Source organism: Periplaneta americana, chromosome 17, assembly GCF_040183065.1.
Source record: "Periplaneta americana isolate PAMFEO1 chromosome 17, P.americana_PAMFEO1_priV1, whole genome shotgun sequence".
Taxonomy (NCBI): domain Eukaryota; kingdom Metazoa; phylum Arthropoda; class Insecta; order Blattodea; family Blattidae; genus Periplaneta; species Periplaneta americana.
This window is the reverse complement of record NC_091133.1, coordinates 63317622-63337095: the sequence shown is the minus strand read 5'-3', so window position 1 is coordinate 63337095 and position 19474 is coordinate 63317622. Positions and strand designations below refer to the sequence as shown.

General features: G+C 35.8%; 2 protein-coding genes across 3 annotated transcripts in view; one reads left to right on the top strand and one right to left on the bottom strand.

The window, feature by feature from the left end:
• Positions 1-19474, bottom strand: part of LOC138692799 (monocarboxylate transporter 12) — a 323250-nt gene that overhangs the window by 289819 nt on the left and 13957 nt on the right. The gene's annotated exons all lie outside the window — the stretch shown is intronic.
• Positions 350-19474, top strand: part of LOC138692796 (probable cytochrome P450 6a14) — a 63508-nt gene continuing 44383 nt past the window's right edge. The window contains exon 1 of one of the 2 annotated variants that reach the window (XM_069816014.1): positions 350-682. The gene's annotated coding sequence lies outside the window, so the exon portion shown is untranslated. The remainder of the gene's footprint in view (positions 683-19474) is intronic. The other variant, XM_069816013.1, reaches the window with a different exon arrangement.

The window sequence follows — 19474 nt, the reverse complement described above, 5'->3', positions numbered from 1 at the left end:
TCCTTTCCTGTTCTCTTCCCCTTTACGCCCTGGGCTGCATTTCATGTTGAGTGAAAGACAAAGCGTCTCTAAAAAATTGCTGGACAAAATGATAGTACAATACTTTACGAAACTGTACGGTAATTTCAACTTCCAAGTGAATTGTATCCTACAATAATCCGAAGCATTTTATACTACTGTTGATTTTAAACATTTGTACAGTTATTTTTATCTGTAAGATAAAGTACATACTAAAAGGCTGTATTATTCTGCACGCGTTTTCTTATCGTAAATACCCTGCTCTACTTATCGCTAACGGAAATTCAAGATAGATAACATAGACATATAACAATCATATTAATCTTCCGGCAACATTTTTAATACCAGCGGGAACTTAATGTCAACTAGAGCGATTTATCAAGTCTGTAGAACATGTGATAAGTTTCAGTTATTTTATTAGACTCTAGCTCCACAAACCAGAAAACACGTAGTATGGAGGTTACAGTTATTTATTTTTCACGCTTTGCAGTTTTATAGGCCGAAAACTACATTTCCCTAAGGTGGGAACAGTTCTGTGCGAGTGAAATATCTTCCTAGGTTTAAAATCTTTGTGGCCACTTATGAGCAAACTATGAACTGTTAATTGTCAGCAATACTTCGCAAGAGAAGACGCGTGCTTGCACACACACACATCTACAAAGAAGTAAGTATAATATTATATAAAACAATAATTCCTTTATATGTTACCTATTGTATAGTATACAGTACATTGTAAGTTAAATGCAGACAACTTGGTGAATGTAACAGTCAAGGTCGAAGCTCAAAGCACGGAGTGAAGGTCACGGTCTTACGTTCGAAATCCGTCTATGAATGAATGTCAATTGAACAAATACGGTGTGTAGAGAGAGTGATGCTTCGCTTTGGCATTGCTGCCAGCTGACGCTTCGTAAAGACAGGTACTGTAGGTGATGTACGAAGACCATATCACGGCAAGGTTTTCACCCTCAGTACTTCAGTACTAGATCTAGTAGGTCTACTTATACATTTTTTTAGTACGCTAGTACTTAATTAGAAAATCTAATCCCTGAGAGGACAGAAAGACAGAAGGGAGCAATCCAAGGAAAAATGCTTGAAATCTAAGCGACAGATATGACGTCAAACTACACTTTCTAAGCCCCATAATCCTCGGCGAAATACCGCGAAATATTTAATTATTACTGCTATCGGTTTCGGTCATACGTAAACAGTTTAGAACGGATGTGGAGGTAACAGGAGTATTAGTAGATTATTATATCAATGTAAATTACACTTAGTAAATTTAGTGTTATGTTTGTTGCATGGACTGAACACTTATTTCCACATTCTTTCTTTTAAACAATTCGTCGATACATCACTTTATTTACCCAGTTATTTCTGCATTTGATTATTTTTTATTTAGTTATTAACTTACGTATTTACTTAGTTATTAACTTTTTTTCTTTACTGTGTAATTATTTATTTATTTATTCATACATTAATATATTCATTAAATCAATTTTTCCTTCTTCCATGAACTTAATAATTCATTTGCAATTCATTTTTGTATTCAGATAAGTCTAGTAATATAATGAAAAATATGTAAGTTCAATCATAAGACTTATGATTGAACTTAAATATTTTTCATTAATAATTCATGTATCCATATTCTATTTATACATCGTAGAACTACTGAAATTAATTCACCCATCTTTCTATTCACAGATTCATTCATGCTTCCGTTAATGCATTCACTCGTCATATATTAATTTAATTTTGTCTATTCATTCATTTATTATATGAATTATTGTATGAATTTAATTATCGATAGTAACTTTATTCATTCATTCGTCCATTAATTCACAGGCTCAATCGTTGTTTTAACCTTCCAGTGCTCGCGCGCAGACTGTCACTTCATTGACAACTATTAATATTATGGTTATCCCGCGTACTTGTCATCCCAGTTTCTTCACAATGTTCATAGCTTTCAACAGTCGACCTTTCATTACTGCCACAAATTTTAATCTCCGAACTCGCATTTGTCTATCAGTTATTAATAGTTGAGGAGCGAAAGTCCGCAGCGATCTGTAACGACAGTTAAAACTGTAGAAATTATACTTTGTATAGTATCGTTACTATTTGTCCGCGCTAATTAGTATAGGTCAGTATAGGTTAGTATCAGTGATTTCTCGTGATGAAATGTTGCGTGTGGTCATAATTTTGTGTTCCAAAACCGAAAATAACTTGAAGTAGTCGAAATTAATAGATTTAGTACAAATGTCATGTCATAATTTTAATGTCTCACTATCGAAAACAGATCGTGTATAAGTTCAAAATATATATTAACAACAATAACAAAATTAATGATGATGATGATGATGATGATGATGAAATCCCAATTGTTTTATTTCAGTTTCCTCATCACATTTGTCTTGTCGGATATATGTCATAGCATGGCACATATAGATAATTAAAGTATTCTGAAGTATAGTAATTTACAAACTATATTCCCGCAGCAGCACTGTACACACCGATACAAAAACAGCGAGAAAGGCTGACACCTATAGACTAAAATATAAATTATTTGTTAACTCTAGAATGCATCGACGCACCTGACATCTGCAGTACACATTCAATGTTCACTTAATGCCTTGTGCTCTTGACGAGTCATTAGCCAGATACAGACAAATTTGTCTCACACATGTGTGTGTCAAGTCGTGTACTCTCCTTGAAAAGAGCACGGCTTTCATGTGAACGTACATTACCAAATTTATACAAGAGATTTGTGACAGTTGCTCGAAGTTTGAAGTACTCTATTCGGATATTATACATTGCCAGTTCGTCAATACAACATGAAATAATAAAAATTGTCGTGCATTAACGGAAACAAAGTTTTCACGAGCTCTTGTGCTCTTATTGATGCACTACCACTGCTTAGTATACAATATTTTTCCGCATGTTGCTGCGACAAAGACGAAATTCCAGATGCGTATAAAAGTACTTTGAATACTTGGGTGCGAGCATTAACATACGGAGCGTCTTGTTTCTTATCATTCACATAATTATGACTCTAATGTTTGAATCATTTGGCGTATCACTTTTTTGAAGATATAGGGCTATATATTTTCTAAAAAATGTTTGTCCATAACCTCTTCGTAAATATAAGCTCTTTTATTTTCTTTAAGAGTGTCAGTCCACAGCGACCACTTGGTGACAGTAAAGGCTGGTTCACAATAAACCGGGAACGGAAACGAGAAAAAGAACGGAAATATCGTTAAAATAAATGTATTTAAATGTGAGCATTCACAATTAACTATTGTAAATGCTCACATTTAAATACATTTATTTTAACATTATTTCCGTTCTCGTTCTCGTTGTCGCTTCCGTTCCCGGTTTATTGCGAACCAGCCTTAAGTTACAGCAACTACTGTATGATTAAGTAGTGCAATGTGTAAGATTTACTCAAACGCGAAAGACAACTACAACAAAACATTTTCACAAAATTCTAGGGCGCTGAATAAACTTACTTGTGATATAAAAAAGGTTGTAAGACGATTAACCGAACAAAGTGCTACATAAAAACGCTGTGAGAAGGGTCAGGCCCTTTCCGGCCATCTCGCGGATAATTACACGTGGGTAGAAATGCAACCTGGGGCCGTCTCTGTAGCTGGCAGCACAGGAAACGTTTAACGCAATCATTAGCGAAGAGACTGGCGCTGTCTTTGTGAAGAGCACAATGGTAGATGTGATCGGGCAGGTCGCCAAGTCGGCTCGCCCACCAGCCAGTAGCGAGGGCTGCCAACGTTTGAACGCGGAGGAATGCCTCCGAAGAAGTGTCTGATAAAGCGGTCGGCTCGAAGTGTTTGTTTATACGTGGCAAGGCTCCAACGTAATTAATAGAAACGATTCGCAATAATGAAGATACGCACAGGTGCACACAATGCAACATTATTTTCTGTCTTCCATTCCGCATGAAAATGGTAGCGTATCCGGCTATAGATCCGTTGCAACAGAGTTTGATTCTTGTCTTATAAAAGTGTGGTTCCCAACCTTTCTGAGTGTCATGGACCTCTTGAAAATTCATGCCTATAGACATGTCCTATTCATTAAATATTTGCATTCATTACATTCAAGCCCAGCAAGCCCAGCATTCTCCAATCTTTCCTATTTTCTGCCTTCATTTTAGTCTCCGCATACGATCCATATATCTTAATGTCGTCTATAATCTGATATCTTCTTCTGCCCCGAACATTTCTCCCGTTCACCATTCCTTTCAGTGCAACTTTCAGTAGGCAGTTTCTTCTCAGCCAGTGATCCAGCCAATTCATTTTTCTCTTTCTGATTTAGTTTCAGCATTATTCTTTCTTCACCCACTATTTCTACCACATATTCATTTCTTATTCTGTATGTCCATTTCACAAGCTTCATTCTTCTCCACATCCACATTTCAAATGCTTCTAGTCGTTTCTCTTCACTTCGTCGTAATGTCGATGTTTCTGCCCATACAATGCCACATTACAAACAAAGCATTTCAATAGTTTTCTTCAAGAGGTCCGCAGAAGATGCTTCTTTTTTATTAAAAGCTTCCTTTGGCATTGCTATCCTCCATTTCACTTCCTGGCAGCAGCTCATGTTACTATTTATACTACATCCCAAATATTTGGGGCTGTCCACTTGTTCTACTGCCTTATTTACGATTCGCATATTTACCTTCTTCATCTTTCCTCCAATAATCATGGTCTTCGTCTTGTTTACAATTGAAGGGTTCAGAACCATAGTGGGCCAAGCGCCATTTACTAAACCGTAGAAAACAAGGGTTAAAATGAAGTTATTACCATAATTCAATGGAAACATATAGCAAGTAATATAAAGTATACACATTCAAACTAAATGATGTGTCAATCTTCATTAAACTATGGAAGTCACTTAACTTGCTTTCTCCGTTTTTAATAAATAGCGCTTGGCCCACTGTGGCTCTGAAGCCTTCAAATATCTTCATCCTATACTGCTCATGGCTATCATTTAGCTTCAATAACATATCACTTAATATCATCTCTTCTTCAGCTAACAACGCCATATCATTAAGCATCTTTAAAAAGCTAGTAGCTATATTAAATTCTAGCATATCACGCATAGCGTTGCCCGCCGAAGAGATGTGCAACTTAAAAATGAGTCACAGTGCTGCCATCTATCCATAATATGCGGAACCCGAATCACGCAAGTGAAGTGGGTAGGAATTGGACACACACACAGTTTCAACTTTTTAATATAAACTGAAAATAATAAATAAAGAGATATTTTACCTTCTATTACGTTTTTATAAGAAAAATGAAATTAGTTTTTTAGACTTACGTACCGATTTGAGGGAGGTGAGATATGATGATAGAGACTGAATTAATCTTGCACAGTATAGGGACCGATGGCGGGCTTATATGAGGGCGGCAATGAACCTCCGGGTTCCTTAAAAACCATAAGTAAGTAAGACTTACGTATCATGAGTTCATTAATGGGAATGGGGTGGTTCTTATCTTGCAGCTGTCAGTTTTGAGAAGTCTGATTCAATTGTAGATATTGTATGTCATCCATTTTCAACCGCGAATGATCCGCTGATGTGCCGCGAGAAAATGAAAATAGTAAAGTCTGCAGCAAAACTGAAAAAATAAAAGTGAAAATAGTAGTAAAAAAGTGAGTCCACAAGTGTCAACATTAGCAAACCTAGCACAAGTCAACATTCAGTAAACATATTTCCTCCTAAAACCCTCAAAATCCCCCCCCCGGTTGGGAACCATTGGTTTAGATTATATCTTTAGTGTTCCACATGTTCAAAAAGGTTGAAAAACGCTGCTATATACTCTTAAGTCGGAAACTTATTTCAACATTAAAATTACTCCTAACTCCTATATTATTTTCTTCTTCAAGACCTAAGCAGAAAATACATACTGATCACAAATATGTTGATGCAAATGACATTTAAGTGTTCTACTGCAATTCAGAAAACATCGGGATTCATGTGCATGATATGTAACCAAGATTACAACAGGGTAGGTGTAGGGAAACGCAAATTTAAAGCACAAATCGAAGGTTAATTATCACAATTTCTTTTCTTTTTAACGGACAAACTATTTTCTCTCCAAGAAGGGTTTTCACCCAAATGTCTTCTCAATTGTAGGAAGGGAAATTTATCTTAATTTTAATATTAATGAATCAAGATATTCTTTACATTTCCAACGATATAGGACAAAACTTAGCTTCCACGCTCCAGATGTATGAGTCGTGTAGAAGCTACCACCGTCGTCATTTATCAATCTGTGGAAAAAAACAGCGAGAAAGACTCACCATTACGGAAGATTGAATTAACATTACACAAACAAAAGTGGTGCCATATTTTTTCAAGAAGGAGATGATAATGAAAGATAAACTGTGGCGTGTGTTAGTGGAATAGGAGAGGAAACACCCCGGAGAACCCCTCACATATATACGACTCTGTAATAGCTGAGAAAGAAGTAGATATACAGGGTGTAACGAAAAAAGACTAATATTTCAGATATGAATTCCTCATATGTACACAAGAAAAACTGGTTATATCAACATGGATTCAGAAATGTTAGATTTCTGAGTATGGCTTGCAAGTATGATAATAGTGCACTTCAGTACGTTTGTTTGTAGGAATTATTGTGATGAATTCTGTTTACATTTCCATAGATGATCTGTTCAAAACTTCCACTTCCTGTCTGAATACAGATCACAGCTCGTCGGCTCATCGAGATCCGAACCTGCTTGGCCTCCACGCTCACCAAATTTTAACTTATTGCACTTCTTTCTGTGGAGGACACTTAAGTCGTTGGTGTATTCGACTTCTGTGGATCATGAAGGAACTTTCCGTCAACGGATTATGCAAGGCTGTCATACATTAAGGACTACGCCAGGAATTTGGAAGCATGTTCGGATCTCAATGAGACGACGAGCTTCGGCCTGTATTCAGGGAGGAGGTGGACATTTTGATCAGTTCATTTAAAGGTACGTGAACGACCACAAATATTATCAGAAAATGCAGGCTCTAAATTTCTAAAATGTTATAAGGAAATGAACTCACAATTGGACAAAAATTACAAGGTACCACAACAAGACTTATTAGAACTGAAATATCTTATAAAAGTATAAAAAAAGGTTATAACAATAATTTTTACAATTCACTTTTTACATTAAATTAAATTTTCCAAAATGTGGACATTTCCACACATTATTTCATAACTCCACAACCGTTAGAGATAGAATTCTGAAATTTTGTACACTGATTTAACATGCATTTATACAAAAAGTAGACTATAATAATGCCCATTTCTTTGAAAATAGAGAAATTAGGTCACAAAACATTATGTAAATGTTAATATATTTTATACAGGACAAATAAAAAAAAATTGTATTAAAGTAAACAACTCTATATATCTGAGAGTACTCTACTTTTGAAAAATAAGTCTTTATTACACGCAGGAAAAATATTAAAGTTACCAAATGTTACTGCAGAATTTTTTTTTCACACTTTGATAAAACTGGTTTGAAAAAAAATATATTAGTAACCTTTTTTATACTTTTATCAGATATTTAAGTTCTAATAAGTCTTGTTGTGGTACCTTGTAATTTTTGCCCAATTGTGAGTTCATTATCTTATAAAATTTTAGAAATTTAGAGCCTGCATTTTCTGATCATATTTGTGGTCGTTCACATACATATACCCTTAAGGAAATGTAAACAGAATGCATCAAAATAATTTCTGCAAGCAAACGCACAGGAGTTTATTCTGATTATACTTGCAAGCCTTACTCAGAAACCAAGCATTTCCGGACCCAAGTTGATATAACCATTTTTATTCTATATATATGGGGAATCCATATCTGAAGTTTTGCTCACATTTCTTTACACCCTGTATAACGTTTGAATACTTGAAACGTCCGGTATCTAACAATTATATTAGAATTATTTATATGTATAGAGTATAGGCAACTAAAATATAATGGCCAAGATTATAGCCTATAGGTCAAAGTTCTTATCATACGAAATTGTAATGTGAGCTTGTCTTAACAATACATTAAGCATGACTGCCTAATCACATTTCAAGGCTTGTTAAATGATAAACCTTATTAGAATCTTCCAACACAGTGACATTTGTCTTTGTTTCATTTTATGAATTTGGCCTCGCTTAAACATTTAAGAAAAATTTCAACAGTCTTCTCTAGCTCTGATATATGTCGACAGCTAATTATGAATAGAGAAGAAAAGTGCCAAGAAGTCCTATGACGGTCTGAGAATCATTTCTTACTAACACACGTGGTACAGAGATGAGCTGTTATGGATTAATTCAGTACATTTATCACAGTTCACACTCGGTGCAGATCAAGTTACAATGTCTACCACGCTCCTCAGCCTCTTAATTACCTGTTACGAAAACAACTCAATGGACTGAAGTCATGTTTCTTTCTCTAGCAGCTCTAATCGTTAGAAAACTCTTGAAACCCCTACAGAAGAACTAAATATGAGTCTTAAGTAATGTGGGATATTTACTTTTAGTAGTTACCATTGTATTGAAAAGAAGTATTTGAGAGTGACTACAGTGTGATGAGAATTAATATTTGCTACATTTCGGAACTTCTTACTGCAGCGGAAATGTCAGAGGTATTAACTTACAACACACAGATAAATGCTCCTAATTGTGGCTCTAAATTATTATTGTTTTTTTTTTGCTTGATTATTTAACGACGCTGTATCGACTGCGTCGATGGAATTGGTAATAGCGGGATGGTATTTGGCGAGATGAGACCGAGGATTCGCCGTAGATTATCTACATTCTTCTTACAGTTGGGGAAAACCTCGGAAAAAACTCAACCAGCTAATCAGCCCAAGTGGGAACGGGCCCGCGCTCGAGCGCAATAATTCCAGTATAGAGATAGCAGTGCAAGTAGCGAGGACAAAAGGCAAAAGCCTCAGGCATGGCTATGACCTTGAATCGCAAGCTTGAAGGGTGACTGGGGAAGGGATATCGATTCGTTACATATCCTTACGGGACGAGGCTAGCCTTCCGTCACAATATTACGTGACGCTATATTGGTGTTCTCTGAAAGTGCTGCGTTGTTGCGTTTAGTTTAATGAAAGATGCATGTGTGCGTGTGTTACATATTAATTTTGTGTAAAACGGCCCACACTGAGAGAACACTGAGGTCATTATTTGTAGAATTAAAAGAGAAAATCTTTTCGTATTGGACATATAAAACAAAATATGTTTATAAAGATAGGAGATCGACACCACATTTACATATTAAAATATTGGATGGAGGAAGACATATTATAAATTTTCAATTTTCAAGCTATAAGAAATACCCTTGGCTAAAAGGGTACTCTGAGACAAATAAATTACATTGTTTTATCTGTATGCTGTTTGGGGGTTCAAATTAGTGATCAACTTTTTGTGGGGTTTGTATTACAAAAAGTTGATAGAAAAGTCGATAAACATATTTTCTATAAAAAGATACAAGGTAAGCAGATATTTCCAGCCTACCCAGTATTTACACCTTAGCTTCGCCACTGCTGATGTGTCGCAGACGGATGGGTTGCAATTATAACATTTTTTAAAGGTGGATTTAATACAATGAATATCCTGAAATATATTTTATGTTCGACCATGCCGAAATGTAGTAATTATACACCTGGTAGCAGCCCTTTAATGGACCTCATTAAAGTACACCTATTCATTAAAGTTCAGGTGTTCCACCAATCACAAAATACCATTGTAGCAATATGAAAGCGCAAGTATCGATTATACTCGGATATGCCACGGAGGCTGGAAATGCAATACTGTCGCAGAAGGTTGTGTTGAAGAATCGACCCAAAATAAAATTGAAATCTCAAATACAATATTAAGCTCAGTCGAAAAAAACAACACACAAATTAACATCAATTCACCGTCATCTTCCAGCCTTTCACAAAGCACATTCCCGCAAATTCATTTCACCAATTTCACAATAAATCACCTATATTTGAAATAAGTCAGTTCTGTTACTATAATAATTAGCGTTAATTCAATTTCAATTCAATTTCAATTTTATTTATTTCAAATATACAGAATAAAGAAATATAATTACAAAACAAACAAAGAGAAATACAAATAAAATAATACAAGCAATATAAAAAGAAGATGCAGTAGTATTAACAAAATTTGAGACCGAATGAGCAGCGCTCGTGCTCGGTCGCATTCAGATATAATATTAAAATAAAAGATAATAATATAAATAAATAAGTAAAATAAAATAGGAACTATAATATAATTACAGCGGCAATGGAATTATATAATATAATATTAACACTATAGAAGAATAATATCGCACGTGAAAAGTAGGACTAATATATATTTGAAAATTATAGAATACAAATATAATATAGGTTGATTAATTCATACACATAGGCTATAAATTTATTTAATCAAATTGAAGATATTAACACGTTTCTAATTTTCTTGTTATATGTTAGTGGGTTACATGTTAGAAGTTCTGGGTGTAATTTAGTCAAAGCATTGTACAACCGAGGGCCAAAATTTATGCTATGCCTTAGACCAGCAGATAAATTAATTGTAATAATTAATTGTAAATAATATTCAAATAAATTCAATTTGTCATCTCGTTTTTCAATATCTAATACAATTTCAAGGTTATATCAAGATTAATGTTTATTTTACTCTCTAGATTATATCAAGGTCAATGTCGACATTTGTTTCTCGGAAAAAATCAATACTTTCGCGTCTGCGCACATCTCACAATTTACGAGGTATTGCACAAGGTCAGTTCCGCTCCTCAGTCAGATAAAAATAACATGAATACTTATGAATAATTTCAAGTTAGAAATATGGTCGAGCATAAAAAGTCGTATGAAACTTGACTATAATGGTAATTAAGACGCTCGTATGAAAATTATGAAACTCGCTTGCGCTCGTTTCATAAACATACTCGCGTCTTAATTACTACCATTATAGGCTCGTTGCATAATGTACTATTAACAATACTACGTTCTTATTTCATCGCCGATCATCGCTACCCCAATCTATTTGGTTTCTCGTTTTCAAAATTTATCCGCACATCATCAGCTAAATACAAGATCTCATCAGAACAATTTACTCATTATACCCTACCACAAGACATCTTTATATTCTTCATCTTATACAGTTTCAGTTGCTAGAAATTGGAACTCGCTACCGAGTGATGTAAGGGGTTGTTGGACAATAACTTCATTTAGGTCAAAATTACATAAATTCTTACTTAACAAATTAATTGCTGATTAATATTTATTACATATTATAATGAAACTAACATCTGTCCATTCTTATTATTATCATTAATTTCTCTAAATAGATTTACAAAATCTCTAATGGCAATTACATTAATATTCTCATTATAGAAATATATTTTATTTTTATATATTTTTTCTCCCTGTAACATAGTTCTAGTAAGCTTATATTAAATTAATTTTAATCATTTTACTAGCTATCTCAAACCTGAAATTAATTATAATTGATTGAATTAAATTAGCTCATAAATTAAGTTACTACTTTACCTTATAGGTCTATCTAAATTTAAATAAATATGAAGTCTACTAGTCGTTAACTTAACTCAAGAAAATTGCTGGAGAACCTTTTAAGTGTAGTGTAAATATTCGTAATTTAAATATGTATTGTATTGATTAAGGCTGGTTGAGTGGAAGAGACGGCCTTATGGCCTTAACTCTGCCAGCGAAAATAAAAGATTATTATTATTATTATTATTATTATTATTATTATTATTGTTATTATATTTAAATTTGTTAATTATACTGTATTTCAAATTTATTCCATCAGCCCCGCGCACCGTAAGCGTAAAGGCTGGTCCACAATACACCGGGAACGGAAACGACAACGAGAACGAGAACGGAAATATTGTTTAAATAAATGTATTTAAATGTGAACATTCACAATTAACTTTCACGACCCTGTTCCAGGGCTCCGGCAAACTTCTCGTTAATTGTGAATGCTCACATTTAAATACATGTATTTTAAAAATATTTCCGTTTTCGTTCTCGTTGTTTCTGTTCCCGATTTATTGTGGGCCAGCCTTAAGGACTTGGCCGCCTGTGTGCACGGACGCGCTGTACGCCTGCTAGAACCGGCTCTGATTCGAATACTTTACAAAACTGCAGAGTGAAACGGTAGTCCGTGACTATCGAATAATTTAGTAGTTTTCATTCGATAGCTTCCATCACTATTTGGATGTACTGACCAAGATTAAACACTAAAAAGGCATATTGCTTTGTCATGGCGAGGACCTGTGCATCAACATGAGGCCCCAATCTCAATTGAATAAATTAATACGATGAAAGAGTAATGGAACGGAGAAAAATTCTCTCTGGCGCCGGGATTTGAACCCGGGTTTTTAGCTCTACGTGCTGATGCTTTATCCACTAAGCCACACCGGATACCCACCCCGGCGCCGGACAGAATCGTCTCAGATTAAGTTCCAACTCTTGGGTTCCCTCTAGTGGCCGCCCTCTACACTACGTCATAGATGTCTATGAACGTAGGACTGAAGTCCACACATGTGCTGAGGTGCACTCGTTATGAGTGACTAGTTGGCCGGGATCCGACGGAATAAGCGCCGTGTTAAATCACGAAGTGAAAACCAGGGTTCAAATCTCGGCGCCGGAGAGAATTTTTCTCCGTTCCATTACTCTTTCATCGTATGATGACGCAGAATATCTGCATTGAAATACCATATGTACTTCGGTACATTAAAATTATATATATATATATATATATATATATATGATATGATATGCGTAAATCACTTCGTGATTTAAGACGGCGCTTATTCCGTCGGATCCCGAACTAGTCACTCATAACGAGTGCACCTCAGCACATGTGTGGACTTCAGTCCTACGTTCATAGAGAGTAATGACGTAGTGTAGAGGGCGGCCACTAGAGGGAACCCAAGAGTTGGAACTTAATCTGAGACGATTCTGTCCGGCGCCGGGGTGGGTATCCGGTGTGGCTTAGTGGATAAAGCATCAGCACGTAGAGCTGAAAACCCGGGTTCAAATCCCGTCGCCGGAGAGAATTTTTCTCCGTTCCATTACTCTTTCATCGTATGATGACGCAGAATATCTGCATGGAAATACCATGTGTACTTTGGTACATTAAAATAATATATATGAATAAATAAGCAAAATAAAAATGTTTAAAATATTATGAAAGAAGAAATCTAAAAATGAAAATGAAAAAATGGCAAAAGATCTTAAAGCTAGTAACCAAAAGATCTCGTGATCCCGAACTCGTCTTGTTTCTTGTGTGTTTCAGCTGATAAACAAAATCACAGACAGAGTGCGTACACAAATATGAAAGTCATTCGAACAAAATCTGCGTGGTCATCATTCAACACACAAACACAATCTTCAAGCCCTTGCGTGTTTCAGCTGATAAATAAAATCACAGAAATTCAGTTGTAAAGACAGAGTGTGTACACAAATATGAAAGTCATTGGAACAAAATCTGCGTGGTCATCATTCATGACATAAGCACAATCTTCAAGCCACGAGCTGTGGTTAGGGACAACCACGTGACCCGCAGAGGAGAAGTGGCAGTGTGTCCACAATCCGGACCGGAGAGTCAAGGTTACACGTGATAACGAAATTTGTATCATTAGAGCGTACCAATGGCCTACTCGCGCACAAAACCTACATGCAAACTTATTAGTCACATGGATGGAACTGCCCACTGTATAACGTATGTCAAGGAATTTTTTTGTCATTAAAACCGATGCTCAATGGAAAACAATTGTGTCAGAAACAAGTATAAATATTTTAGGGTTTTTTTTTTTACTTTCTCATTAGAGAAACAATTTATTGTAATTCAAATCTAGCTTTCAGATAAAGTCCCCGTGAAGCAGACTTGAATAATTTCAAGGGAAAAATTTGTTCCGGGGCCGGGTATCGATTCCTGGGTAGCTCAGTTGGTAAGAGCGCTGTTGCGTTCAGCCAGAAGTTCCGGGATCGATACCTGGCCCCGGAACAATTTTTCCCTTGAAATTTATTGTAATGCTACAATAGTTACTTGAGTTACAAGGATTAGAAGCGAGATTTTACGGATGAGTTGAAATGTTTCGAAACGAATTCAGAAAACACTTTCAACTCTTGTAATATACCACATTTTATTTAGTATTATGTCGAACTACATTATTTTAACAAATGAATATTAACATGTACGTATTGAACAACCGGTAGAAAAGGACAGCCCTAAAATATGCTAAGAATTAACTGGCCCGTATGTATTGTTTGAAGTTTGTTGAACGAACTACGCTCATTAGGGGCTATCTATGTAGGAACAACTGATAGACTGAAAATCATGGAGGGAGATTTGGATGGATATTTTGAAGTTCAAAACGAAGTAGGCCCACTGGTATCACATATCTCCTGGTAGAGGGGTAGAGAAGGCCTGACGGCCTTATCTCTACCAGGTTAAATAAATAAATACTAATACTAAATACTAAAATACTAATAAATGTAACGAAGCGATGGGAGAATGATCCAAGGGGGTAGAAACTTTGTTGAAGTTTTACATGGGGAACAGATCCAGGTACTTATATAGTTTTTCATTTGAAGTTTTTTGTGAGCTATTCTGTGTCGCAAGGCAAACCCAAAATATTGGGTGAGACTAATAAATTAAAATAACGTTACAGTTATTTCAAGGTCTAGATTTTAAGAATTAAGGATTTAAATGATTTACTATAAAAGAGAACTGAATTTTTTCACAAGGTGAAACATATTTATAGTGTGTGCCGAGTAATAGCGACCAAAAAACATATCCCTCTAAACAAAGTGTATTTGAAATGTAATAAAATTGTTATTATACGCGAAAACAATTAGGCGCGCCAATGGTTTTTTTTTTTTTGCCTAAGTCAACAATGTGTTCGGCAAACTCCTAATACATATTGTTGGCATTGCTCATTTATAACAGATTTTCATAATGATTAATAAAATGTTAGAATTGGGATATATTATATCTTAGATTTTGTCTTATTGCATGACATTATACCTATTTCTAAGTGATGTTCTGAATGATAAGTACAGCCTTAGACATTAAAAATGACCGCTCTTCTGTAGCGTGATTTTGTGTAAGTCCACTTTGGGCAGCGCCTGGTTCACACGACTAGGGAAAGGATGTTTATTTCGCACTTAATTTACTCCAATATATCTCCGTTATAGATTATTCATAACACCTAACCTATAAACAGACAGAAAAAGCAGCAAACTAACAAAACAAAGGAAAAATAAAGATGAGTTATGCGTAAGAAATTCCTTCGCGTGTAAACCTAAGCTTTCACGGAATCAACCTAAGTATTATCAGGCAGTACATCTCATTTGACGATGTGTCAGAGGAAGGACAATTGTTTATACACATCTTAAGTCTGACTAGTGTAATATATTACTAGTCAATGATGTATGCAATGGAGGGAGAAAGGAACTGGCTACCTTACCTCACTATCTCCTGATTTAGTTGCCTCATGAGTGGTTCCTTGTTGGTGTCACTTGTGAGGTTCAGACCTATCTTCTGACACTTGACTAAACAAGAACATGACAGTCAATACAAAATCCTATACCTATAGGCTTTCCAGTGGCAGGGTCCTTAATTTGCCGTTATACGCCCATAATTTAAGAGCAGCATAATAAATGTCGCTAGTGTCGACCACTTAGTTCGTCAGAGACTATCCAGAGTGAACCACAAGCGGTGGATCTACTTTACACTCGTACTGGATGACGACAACGATGACGATGATGATGATGATGATGATGATGATGATGATGATGATGATGATGATGATGATGAGGAGAAGGAGGAGGAGGAGCAGCAGCAGATCTAGAAACTTGGTACCAAAACTGTTCAATTGTGTGAGCTACGAATATATTTCTGCCGAATGAAAAGTAATAGCGTATCTCTCAATGTCAGTGAACCAGAACGACAAACCGTTAAAGTAAGTACAGTGCATATCCCTTTCAGTTCTTCGGTAAAAAAATCTTGGCATTCACATGGATAATAATCTCAACTGGGACATGCAAATCACAGAAACCTGCAGAAAAGTATATGCTATTATCCGTGTGCTAAAAAGGATAAATGTTCATCTTCCCTCTTGCTTAAAAAAGTCCCTTGTGCAGACGCTTGTATTTCCCTATTTTGACTATGCTGACATTTTACTGACTGACCTTTCCAGCGACAACAAAACGAAACTTCAACGTGCTCAAAACTTGTGTGTACGTTTTGTAAGCAATGTTCGTAAATATGATCATATTACCCTATCCCTGGAAACAATAGGTTGGCTTAAACTAGATAAGAAAAGAAATTTACATTCACTTCTCCTTCTCTTCGAAATCTTGAACTCTTCTATTCCTTTGTACCTGTCGTCTCGCTTCACTTACCTTTCTTCCCACCACAATCTGAACACACGCTCTCGCCATGAAACAATACTAACAATACCATCCCATCGCACCTCCTCATACTCATCCTCTTTCACAATAGCCCTGCCAAGACTCTGGAATACGTTACCTGCTAGCATCAGGGACTGTCGAAATAAAATTGAATTCAGACGCAAACTTACTAGGCACTTGGCCAGTAATTGAGACTCGTTCAGACATGGTTTCTTGTAAATAGTTCTCTTAATCTATCACAAAATATTTCAATATCCGGTAATTTTATTACTATAGAATTTTGTTATTGTAGGTTTAATTTGTAATTCAGTAAATACAAAAATATTCTTTGTTCTTAACTTCTATGATAAAATGTCTAGCTTTCATTAATCAGGTAATCTTGTCGTACTTTAATGTTTATTGTAATTGTAATTGTAAATTTAATGTTAATTATAATTTTATTGTTCATATTATAGTTGTAATCCCCTGGTAGAGGGGCAGAGAAGGCCTAACGGCCTTATCTCTACCAGGTTAAATAAATACTAATACTACAAACATGTACAGCCGGGTGGTAACCAAACATGTGCTTCAATCGTCCACAGTCTTAGAACAAGAAAATAAAAAAACAAATAATATTAAAAAACAGTAATTTTTTAATTAGAAACTTCATAAATCCCAAACTAAAATAATTTACCCATAGGTTACATATAAACATAACATACGAAGTATACAATTATGATTCTAGCCTCATTATAACAAATAACAATGAACAGTTTCATTTTATTAAAGGAAATACTCCTCTTATGTTCAGAAGAAAAACTATATTTGTACTCTAAAAATATTCGCTCTAAGTCATAAGACGTTACTGGAGCAAATCTGAAATATGATACAGTATATCTTACTATTATCGGGTGAAGAACTACTTTGTGAATATAATAGTGTATCTCATATGTGGCTCATAATATTAAACTCATAATTGTTTTCAAGAAAATGTTTCATTTCTATTGTAATGGCAGCTAGGAAGTTCGATGTCGAACTTGGACTGTAACCAACCGAATGCATAGCAGCATGAGACGTCAACATTTAACGAATAATAATCCAGGAAAAAATAAACGTGTTACACACTCCTGTTTGCATAATTATTTAATAACAGATGAGTTTACCTTTTTTGGAAACATGCATAATATTAACATTACGTAAATAATATAATAATAACAGAATAGCTCACTTTGTTAAGAACCTAAAATAAAGTAAAAGTAAATCAGTGGCGCTACACCCCATGAAGGGCCAAGACTAACCAGCCGGCTGCTGTCCTCACGTTCACATGCCGAAGCAGAGGAGGACGATCATTCAACCAGAATGGAGGTATCGTGTGGTTAGCACGATGATCCTCCCAGCCGTTATAGCTGGTTTGCGAAACCGGATTTTCGCTACCTATCGTAGCTCCCCAAGCGCATCACGATGCTGGGTGGGCACCGGTCCCATACACTGGCCGAAATTTCATGAGAAAATTTCTTCTCCCGTGAGGACTCGAACCAGTGTGCATTCCGTAATGCTAGTCCTAGGCAGGATGCCTTAGACCACGACGCCACGGCGCGGGACAAGAACCTAGAATACACTGGTCAACAAAAAAAACATTTTTTGAATGTTTCCTGCACTTCATGAGTCAATTCTTACTAATTTTGGGTTGAGAAAAACGAATATGACAATGGAAAATTTTTCTTATCTCTAGTTTCTGTAATACATAATAGGTGGAAGTATTTCAGTTTAACAAATTAAGAGAAAACGATACATTTTAATTACATATGCCAACAACATTGAAAGTGCATTTGAATTTTTTTAAATGGCAGTTACATTCTAAGAGTTCTAAATTGATGGAAGAATACCTGGCAGATGGTTGGGTTTGAAGAGAATCATGTGGTGGCTTCATGAGATCGTCGTCTTTTAGCTTGCCTCTTGTAAGTGAGTTCCGGAGAATCCCTACGCAAAGATCAGCAGTAATCCGCAAGCATTGTTTCATTCCAACGGCCTTGCATAAAAGAAATATCCTGATGGAAACTTTCTCCGTGTTCATCACTGACAGCTGCACAACTAGGAGGGAAAAAGTCTAGGTGGGAGTGGAGAATATGGATTTTAAGGGACATGTTGCATCCGAGTTGATGGTATTTTTGCAGGAGCACTGTCACCGACTGAGTGTAGTTATCATCTCTTTTTTGCCTAAAAATCGATGACTGACTCCCTTGAAGGCCTCCCAAGCTTCCTTTTCTTTCCCCTCCAAAACTTGGTCAAATGGAGGATCCTTTACAAGTTCTCGAATTTGTGGCCCGATAAAATACCTTCCTTAACTTTGGCATCACTTAATTTCGGAAAGTCTCTCTTACATACTTAAAGGCCTGTCCTTCTTGGTTCATACCTTTGACAAAATCTTTCATCAAACCCAGCTTAGTATGCAGGGATGGAAGAAGAACATCTTTTGGGTCCACGAGAGACTCGGGAACGACATTTTTCTCGCTAGGGTTAAGATTTCTTGTAGGCCAGTCTGCTTGAATATAATGTGATTTCCTATCCCTGCTATCCCACATACATAAAAAGCAGCAATATTTTGTGTACCCCAGTTGCATTCCTAAGAGTACAGCAATGACTTATAGATCACCACAGATTTTCCACTTGTGTTCATGATATTTGATTGAGTCGAAGAGGGCTGTCATATTTGCATAAGTCTCCTTCATGTGAACTCCATGACCAACAGAAATAGAAGAAAGACGGTTGCTATTGTGAAGTAATACAGCTTTCAAACTAAGCTTGGAGGAGTCTATGAATAACCTCTATTTAGTTGTATCATGGTTCAAATTAATTTCATTAAGCCATTAATGTAGCAGCAAACAACAAGATTGTTTTTCTTCTCAAAAAAGGGAAGCAGATCTCTGTGACGTTGTCTGTATAGTGGGACCCTGATATCACGTTCCAGAAGATTCCATTGCTGTAGTCTAGACCCTAGAATTTCTGCCTTCTC